The sequence below is a fragment of the Tachysurus fulvidraco genome, chromosome 13 (genome assembly GCF_022655615.1).
Source record: "Tachysurus fulvidraco isolate hzauxx_2018 chromosome 13, HZAU_PFXX_2.0, whole genome shotgun sequence".
Taxonomy (NCBI): Eukaryota; Metazoa; Chordata; class Actinopteri; order Siluriformes; family Bagridae; genus Tachysurus; species Tachysurus fulvidraco.
Window position 1 is genome coordinate 20202957 of NC_062530.1, and position 10770 is coordinate 20213726.

A 10770-nucleotide genomic window follows, 5' to 3' on the forward strand; every position below is an offset into this window, starting at 1 on the left:
GCTTCTCTTAATCATGTTTTCAGCTGTTCAAGGATGAAGATTTAAGAGTAAAGCTTTCTTAGCAATTGCATTACATGGGATATCCAAGGAAGAGCACCCATATCCAAATTTAGCACGTCTATATTATATTATATAGTCCCAAGAAAAACTATGTGAACCCCTTGAAATAAACTCTTTTTCTGTATTAATTGGCTATGAAATGTGATCCGATCCTCATCTAATTCACACAAGTAAGTCGATAACACAAACAACTTGAATTTCTTGTGACTTTATTGAAAATACCTTTTGAACATTCACAGTGCTGAGGAAAAAGTAAGTGAACCCTTGTAGTTGATAGCTGGTCGAACTTCCTTTGGCAGCAAGGACTTCAAGCAAGCACTTTCAGTAGCTCTGGTTCAGACCTGCACAACGTTCTGGAGGAATGTTTCAGGATCTCTAAGGGGATATTGTCTGGGCTCTGACTGCGCCACTCTAAAAGGTGTATTTTGTTTTCTGTCTGTGGTGAATTTACTTTGATGCTTAGGGTCATTGTCTTGCTGCATCACCCAACTTCTATTAAGATTCAGCTGGTGGATGGCCACCCTGAGATTATCCTGCTGGATGTTTTTTTTAAACTTGGGAATTAATTTTTACCCCTAAATGATAGCAAGTGTTCCAGGCCCTAAGGCAGTGAAGCAAGCCCAAATCATGATGTTTTTTCCACCATATTTTATTGTTGGGGTGATGATTTGATGTTGGAAAGCTGTGCTGTTTTTGCACCATACATACTGCTGAGTATTCTTCCTGAACAAATCAACTTTAGTCTCATCAGTCCATAAAACATTTTCATTTTCAGGAGAGCAGTGCCTTTCTCCGTGGTGTTCTGCCATAGACACCCTGTCTGTTCAAAGACTTGCATATGGTAGATTCGTGAACAGAGATGTTTTCAAGCCTGTGGCTGTTACTCGAGGGTTCTTCTTTACCTCATTGAGGATTCTGCGTTGTGCCTTAGGAGTCGTCTTGGCTGGGTGCCCACTTTTAGGAGCCACAGTACTAAACTTTCTCCATTTATAGACAATTTGACTAATAGATGTCTAAACACTTTGAGATTGTTTTGTATCTCTTTCTAGCATTATGGAGATCAACCACTCTTGATTGTAAGTGTTCAGAGAGCTCCTTCTTGTGAGGCAAGGCTCACATCATTTGATGCTTCTAACAAACAGCAATCTTAAAATGTTTGTCTTTTTATAAATTACTTTTTGTCTTTTTATAAACCACACTATAAACAAACTATATTAATTTCATTCATTTGAACCCAGGTGTGCTGAATTTACTTACATAAATTCACTTTCATCTAAGTAATTAGTCTATGGCTTCACTTACCTTTTCCTCCAACACTGTGAATGTTTAATTGGTATGTTCAATAAAGACACAAGAGATTCAAATTGTTTGTGTGTCGACTTAAGCACAGTGTGTTGGTCTATTGTTATGAATTGGATGACAATCGGATCACATTTTGATGACGAAGACACACGATTTCACACGCTATTTCTTCATGTAGTTAATTGAAACATCTGATACCCATCTTGAAGGAACAACCATTAGAGATAATTACACACTAATTAGTAAAGTGCAAAACACATCTACTGAAGAGTATCAACATGCATTTGTCTGATGAGGATAAACCTCAGTATGCATAAAAAGCTGTACCGTTACCCAGTGTACAGTAGCTCACCTTTGTGCATATTGTCCTTCAGTCCTTTATCAGTAGTCAATTTCCCAATAATATCAGCAAACAGTAGCCTTTTAGTGGATCTACATATACTGGCTAATAGGGCTGACACATTTTATGTATGTGATTAGAGAACACAGAGCAAGAATCTGAAAGCACTCCTTAATACAGAATTTCTCCAGGACCCAAGGTCACAATTAATTGTGGCGTATTTTCTTCAGCTTTCCAATGGTTCGATTTCTCTGATGTTTTCCATGTGAGATTAAACTAATTAACCACAAAGACATAATAACATTTCTTAAATCTTTAATATATACCATGTATTTCCCTTTGTGTTTTCTGAATATTCTCAGAAAATAAATCTGGTCATTTCCAGCTGCACAGAAGACATGCACACCTGTTCTGTCTCCTCTTCCCAGCCCAGCTTTTTATTATCACAGTGCATATGTATGCCTGCTTTCGCCTTGAAAAACAACAGATCACCTTGGACAGCTGTGCTGCCTCCCCCGTTTTCGTGGCAGAGCTGATGATTGACAGCTGCTCTGACAATTCCATTCAGCCACCACCTGCTTGCTGTCAATCAAGTTTGCCATCCTGGGGCTATTGACAGAGCTGTCAGCCTGTGTGAGACATGTCTGTCAAAGCCCCTCTATACAGTTAGACCGGGTACCTTTTTTCCTCTGTTCTTTTAGTCCCCTGTTTACTTTCCCCTTATTCCCATTTGAAATATGAGTTGATCGACAGTTTCTGCCTTTATATGTTACCTTTTTTTTTATTTTGAAAGTTAACCTGGACATTGCTATGGTATTTGGATTTGGATATTTGGAAATATAATAACGTATTTTCTCCATATCCATTATATGTATGCCTTGCCATTTGGAATTCCAAATGAAAAGACTAAATCACTTTGTGTACTATGTGGTTAAGATTGATTCAAATTACTGAATCATATTCATATGGATGAAACAATTCGCAGAGGTTTGAAAATTGAAAGAACTATAACTCATATCCGTGCTTGACATGCTTTGCCTGAATTATTATAGTTGCACTGAATGCTGTCCTGGAAATTTACCATCACCATGTTAAAAATTTGACAGTTATTGTGACAAGGTACTGAAACTGTCTTCATGTGCATTTGTTTCTGCCAAATTCATGTACTCCATAGTGTAATGAACTCATAATTTATCCTTGATGTATCCCTCTACACTGAGCATTTATCATAACATCAGAAGCTTCATGCTATAATTTTGGAATGTTCATGTGAACATACTTGATGATCTTACGCATGGCATCTGGAATCCATATCAGTTCTAGTCAAAACTGTAGAAGTCTGTCTGTTGATTACTGATTATATATGTTTTCAGAAACTGTTCGACTTTTTAAGCACTTTATAGCCTAAATGGTATAAAGAGTTGTCCGTCTCTTGTTTTGGGAAAGAAAAAAAAATTAAAAGTAGGACAAAACTGATGCAGCTTGTCCCAAATCGTTGTACGTAACAACACAACACAGACAACAGACATATTTCTGTAAGGGTTATTAATTCCAAAATAGTACTTTTTAATCAATCCTGTGAAGTGTGTGTGTGTGTGTGTGTGTGTGTGTGTGTGTGTGTGTGTGTGTGTGTGTGTGTGTGTGTGTGTGTGTGTGTGTGTGTGTGTGTGTGTGTGTGTGTTTTTATTGTGTACTACACAACTGAGACAAACACAACACAAGTTTTATTATGGAGCTGCCAAAAGACCAATCCACAAATCTCTGGAGATGTACTAAAGGGATGATCACTGTTTTTCCAAAATATAATTCCTTTATTGTTGCTTTGGTGATGGTACTGAAGAGTAATGTCTAGCATGTCAGTCCAAATTTTCCCTAGGTGTTCAATTGTGAAGGCTATGACATACAATTAACTTCATCCTCATCAAACCCTTCAGTGAGCCCTTGGGTTCTGTAGATGGGGCAGAGCCACCCTGAAGGGGCTACTCTCATTGGGGGGGAAAAAACAGTCCATCAAAGGATGATGATAATGAGTCAATAGAACTGTACACCTAGCCTACCTTTTACGGGGACAAGTAGGCATGAAGCAGCAACTAAAGTAGTAAAGAGCAACCAGTCTTTTTCCTTTAATTTGTCAGCCATTTGTCAACCATTCTGTTTGATGCAGAGCTCTGTGTAGTGAGAAAGTAGTGAGGGATTTACTAGACAGAATTCAAATAGAAACTAACTATGTTAAAATGATCCTGGTGGTCCAGCAGCAGGATCACCGCCACAGCCTGTATTTGATTTCCAGTCACGGGACCAACACAGCCCATAAGGTGTTAATGCTCATAGGAGGGCATCTAGTGTAAAAAACAAACAAATAAACAAAAAAACCTGTGCCAAATCAAATATGAGGATCAGATGATCTGTTGTTGTGACATTGAAGAGCTGAAGGACAAGAACAATAACAACAACCCATTATCACAGATGAAAGTTTGACTGTTATATAGTTATTACACCAAGCTTCTAAATAATGTAATCACATCCAAGGTGTATTAATGTTTCACACCCAGTGTACCTGGGATTGGTTCCAGAACCACTGCCATCATGAAAAGAATAAAGAGGTTACTGATGATAAATGAATGAATTAATGAAGTATGGCCATGAACAGGTAAACTTCAATGGAAGTTTAGATATGTGTTTGGGATTTTAGCTTAAATAATCTTTCTTGTTTGAGGAATATAATTTTTATAATTAATTATATAATTTTTATAATTAATAAAATTCTCACAATATGTTTATTCTCTATATGTAGCCAAAACATCACCAAAGAAAGATTTTTTAGAATTTGGTCACATTGTATTTTCTAACTTAACAATAAAACAACATATTTGCACAAAACTTTGTGGTTTATGGCTAACAATTTTAGCTTTCTAAAGTGGTTGCTTTAAAAAAAAAACCTAAGGGAAACGTTTAGAGTAATTTGTGTTTGGGAAGTGTGAAAAAATTAGAGAGCCTGGAGGAAACCCATGCAAATACATGGAGAGCAGAATCCGAGCTCAGAATCAAACAAACCTTGTGTGAGACTTAAAGATTCAGTGCTACCTGTGCTTCAGTTTTGCCCTAGATTAAACTTTTACTTCAAAAGTTTACTTTGCAATTTAGAGGTGACTGAGTTCAGTCAGGTTTTCAGATAGGTTTTATTTGCTGTTAAAAAATAAGTGTAAATATGAAAACATTACTCCGATTTGCTTAACATTTCAGACAGTGTTCTCTAAATTTGATCAGATGACTTGAAAATTGAATGAAAACCATTTGACTGTTCATTTGATTGCTCATTCTGGGTTTGAAGCTGCCACTAGTTTGACTTGTGTACAGTGGAATGCAGAGTGAAGTATAATGATTTAATGATTCCTCTCCTTCCCTTCACCCTATCTCTCCTCAATGTTTGCGCTTGCCATCAGCCCAGCAGAGCTTAGCTCAGACTTGACAGATGACGAGCCGCAGCCCCAGGGCTGACGCTGTAATCAAAGTCCTGTCACACTTGTCAATAGTCTGCTATCACAGCAACACTGGTTGTGAGTGATGTATAGAAGGGTGACGGAGGGGGTTATCCCACACTTTGAATAAAAAAGACAGGTTGTGTAAATGCTAGGTAAACCAATATAATACTAAGTAAATATGCAGTACCTCTGAGGATTTTTTTTACATCAAGATGCCATTGTTCCTGCTTAAAGTTATGCTTTATTTTAACCCCTTATTAAATACTTTTCATTTTACCAATTTTGAAATACGTACACCTATACATTTCAACGTTGTTTAAAAAAAAATAGTATTAATCTGAACCGTCAATGTTTTGGTTTTGGGCAGTTAGAGTAGCTAGGTAATGTGTTTATTAAACACGGATGGTGTTTTTATTTCATTATCTTTCTTTTCTTTTCTTTTCTTTGGTGCTGCTCACATCTCTTTTCCCTTGGGTTTTATTTCCCTTTGTGCTGTCCTTAATAAATATTATAAATATTTGTTCTTTTGTACTTCTCCCGCTATCATTATTATTTGCCCCAATATGTTTTCTTTTCTTTCCTTTCTGCCTGTATATAATAAATTGAATTATTTTCCATCGTTTCTGTATTTTTGTACTTTTGCCAACCACACACATGCTATTATTATATCCTAAATGTTGCACTCTCCACCCTAGATAACATCTGGCGTCATAACATCCACTGAGAAAAAAATAAATCTCACATTTATGGCTACATTCACCCTTACAACATTTGGCACTCATTCTGAATTACAACACTTCCTCTCGAGGAACTCTTAAAGGTTTGAAATTGAACTAAAAAGTACCCTCAGGAACGAAGATTTCATGAACAAATCAACCAAAATACCGGTACTATATTTGGAATTTTTAATTAATTTAATAATGTGGAATTCAGTGAAGATTGTGTGAATATGTGCAATGGCATATTACAATAATAAGAACGTTTTCTAAAATGACTAAATTTCATCACGGCAAGGTCTGTTTTAGAATAACGTTAATTATTTGCTGTACCTCAGATTCAAACAAGCAACTACGCGTGTAAATTATGAACAGTTATTACGTTTATAGAACATTTCTTTACTAGGCATTGTATTAGACAAGCAAATGTAGTTTGAATTTACTCCTCCACAAGTCTCTCAGAGAACTGAACTCACTGCAACTATTAAAAACAAATAACACACACAACAATCCTATTTGCATAATATTTTCCCCAAAATATTTCACGATACGATTGATCCCATTGCACAAAGGGCCTTTAATAAGATCAGTGTGTTTCCTGTCAGAAAGTGTTCAGAGAGAAACCCTTAACTACCCTTGCATAATGCTTGTATTCGCTATCGTTTTTCTAGACGTGTCATCTTGTGAATGTGATTGCATATACTGTATGATAAAATACTATGTAATGTAAGCATAATATTTGAAAAAATAAAGAAGGATCTTGTGGGGTATCAAATATTCAAACATTCCTTTTTTATAGCTATTTATTAAAGCACATTTTTAACAGGAGTCATATTTGCCATCCATTTCTCAGAAAAAAAAGAGTAAAGACAAAAGTTAAAGGTTTCAAAGTGAAAATACCTACTTCATATCACATAAGAATGATCATTAAATTGTAGGCTTCTATCTTAGAGCACAGAGATACAGAAGCTGACAGAACGTGTGGGAAGTTTGACGAGGAGTTGACAATATCATAACTAGATGACAGTTTATTCATAGATCATTTCGGAAACAAATGAAGTGCTTGGCAAACTTTATCAAACTAGAAAATAAGCTTAATGATTTGCGAGGATACAGAACAAAGAAACTTAAACATATGTCTGTCAAGAAAGAGCCTACACTTCTAAACATGATCAAAAAGCCTACAGATCAATCCTGAAAATGTACAGATGTACAGATCCTGAAAGATAACAAACAAGGTTTTAACATGTCTTAAGATTTTATATGCAATTTATAAAAAGTAAATTTAAAAAAACTTCAAAGAAAATGTGGAAGATACTATATGCTTATAATTTATTTGGTTAATTTACAAATTAATAAAATCATAGTCAAAAATATACAACAGGAACACAGTGTAGCCCTCTTTATGCTCTTTGCTAATTACAAAAAAAGAGACACACTGACAAAAATGATATCCAGCAGAGCAGTGTTTCTTCATTACACTTCATTTCATCTCACACTCACTGTAATTATCCATGCTCTAACACACCTGATTCTCATAAACGCCTTTCATGAATTTATTTTTCAAGCATAAGTGACAGCATAATTGACTAATTCTGTACAGATTTTCAAGTGGTCATTGTTAATTTTAGTGACAGTTTTCTCAAATTAGATTTCTGTAAAAGTTTTAGTCCTAAATAAGACTCTACAAAACTGAACTTATATTTAGATTTACATTTACATTTGTCAGATGCTTTTCTCTGCAGCAATTTGCAAGTGAAGCAGAATCCAATCCAATTTAAATACCAAGGATATTGTGCACAAATATATATATACATGCTGTACATATGTACATACACACTGACTATTTCTATTTACCTAAACCTTTTAACTTTTTATTACTGTAAGTATATGTGTTTCTTTGATGTTATTCATCTTACTTCCAGTGCAATGTCACCTTGAATTTCCAATATAGGGGATTAATTATACAGTAGGAGCATCTCATCTCATCTCATCTCATCTCATCTCATCTCATCTCATCTCATCTCATTGAAGTGAGCATGTGCTGATACTCAGAAGTGCTACAAGACTCACAGATCTGATAGATAAGAAAGTGTTTTTTTAATTTTTTTAATCAATTAAAAAAAGAAAAAAATACTTTAAAATACTTTTAAAGGTAACAGCAATTTTAGTCACTTCACACAGCCCTGATAATTAGTTCCAAACACAATACAATGTATGACAAACAAAATAACAAAATTAATTTAGTCATATATTTAAATGAAAGTGACAGAAGTCACCAGTCAAAGTGACAGTATGTCAAAAGCATGTTTTGTTGCATCGTTAATATAATTAACTTTGATTCTGAACCACTTCAGGTAGGACAGACACAGATGACACTTCTCTCACAGCTGCTGACATTACTGGGCCATTTTTATCTGAGAGAACAAGTCACCCTGCCAAGACCCTGATGTTCACAGCTTTGACAAGATTCCACACCTCTTTGACGTGTCTATATTCTGAGGGCTCTTGCCAACATGTTATCACGTCTCACAGTCATTCCTCAGCCCTGACCTGACACATTGAAGGTGTGTATAGGACATTCTGAGACGAGCAGAATGACAGACTGTTTACACTCCACGCAGTACAGTGCAAAAGTCACAGGCCAACATTTTTTGTATCAGTTTTGTTTTCACTTTTTTTGAAAAAGACATTATGGAGGCTGTATTAGATCATACCTTCAGAGAGTAAAACTAGTCAGATAAAAAACTTTGTCTTGAATTATCATTTGAAACCTTTTGAAACCTACCTGTCATTTTCTTTATAAAGCTGAATGACAGGTTTAAAACTCAAATACATTATCATGCAGCATGCTGTTATGAAGGGTAATTTATTTTAAGATGCTGTAACCATGTTCTATAAAAATACCAATAAATATATTATTAAACTAATAAGTATATTAGTCTGATCTTCAGCTGTCCAGTTTCAGTTTGTTTGTGCCTACTGTGGTCTCAGATTCCTGTTCTTGGCAGACAGAATTGGGGCATGAGGTGATCTTCTGCTGTTGAAGCTCAGCCAACTCAAGGAAAGAAGTGTTGTGGATTTTAAGAAGCTTTTCTGCTTACCTTGATTGTAAAGACTGGTTACCTTATATTTCATGTCACCTTGGACCAGCTAGGCATTGTCTTCTGACTTCTCTCATTATTTCCTTCCTCATAATTCTGCCCACTGAATGTTTCAGTTTTCACACCCCTCTGTATAAATTCTAGAGAATGTTGTATGTTATAATCCCAGGTAATCAGTAGTTTCTGTAATGTTGAAACCAATACTGGCACCGAAACATTGGCACTAACAATCATCCCTTGTTCTCAGTCACTGAAATTCCCATTCTTAATGTATATGAAATCTGAAATCTTCTGAAATCTGCTTCACAAGATTGGCTGATTGGATAATGAATGAGCAGGGGTAAAGATGTTCATAATAAAAATTAAACAGTATGTTTTAAACTGGATTTTTTTTGTATATAAATATCCAATCTTTGTCTATCCTGTATATTGGGGTATCTGGGATATTAGGGCATATATGAGTGCAAAACAAAATCTAAAAAAAAAAAAGAAAAATGTAGTTGCATACATTTGAAAAAAATGTTCCAGACAGTGTTCCAGCAAAAGCAAAAAATGACAAGTGTCCAACACTGTGCTTATTCTTCATATTATCTACATCCATCTAACATGATGGCCGTGTCTGTGTGCATGTAGGCTACCTACTGAGTCTTCCTGTGTTCACCATCTGTGTCCACATCTCTAATCCTGCTAAGTGCTGCCACTGCTGTTGAGTGAGCAGCTTTCCACACAAAGAAATGACAAGTCAAACAGCTCATCCAGACAGGCATACACATGTCTTCTCCCTGATCTTCAAAACGCTGGATTTCATCTCCTACAATGTGTGAATAAATGGGACAGGAATGTGGCGCTTTGGCAGCTCCAACCGGGAGTGTCACGCCAAATCGTGTCCCCTGCCATCTCTGGATGGACGGAACAGCGCAGGAGGTCACAACCAAGCACTCAGCTCATTTCTGGCACGTCGCATTTGAGAGGCTCCTGAGCAGGGAGACAGCGAGGCAAAGACGAGGGAAGGACAGTGACGAGACTGATGCCACATTGGCCGAGCTCTGATAGAACATGAGTAGGTGTCTTGTCACATCAGCTTCCTGCTCTGCAATGTCAAAAAGGCCGACTAGTTCAGTATTCGGTTCAGTTAGGCTGCCTGCATACTAGAAGTGAAATGTTGCATTTTCTCTTCTAATGCAGTTTGACTTGATACTGATTCCAAGCAAGCAGTTAATAGGATGGTAGACTTTGTGAGGTGTTTAGCTTTATTTTTCGTCAAATTTGACAGAATTATGTACAGTTCAACACGAACAACATTCATTTCTTATTCCTGCAGGAACTTATCCACCCTTATCCAGAGTGACTTACATTTTATTTCAATTAATTCAACTGAGGAATTGGGGGTTAAGGGGCCCAGCGGTGGCAGCTTGATGGGCCTGGAATTTGAACTCATGACCCACCAATCAGTAGTCCAATGCAGGCAGGAATACACCATGCACAGCACACCAATGTATTGACACTTAACACTTTTCTGGAGGTGTTAGTCAATCTATAAGAATAACATGTTTGTACCACATAGTGGAAGGAAACCTGTGTGAACACTGGAAACCCAAGTGGACATAGGAAGAACATGCAAAATTCCACACAAACAGTAACCAAAGCTCAGGATTAAATCCCTGAGGATCTGCTGCTGCATTCCCTGAATGTGAGACAATAGATACATACACAAAAATAGTAATGCTCATACAGTATTTGAATTTGAAAAGAATTGTATTTGAAAA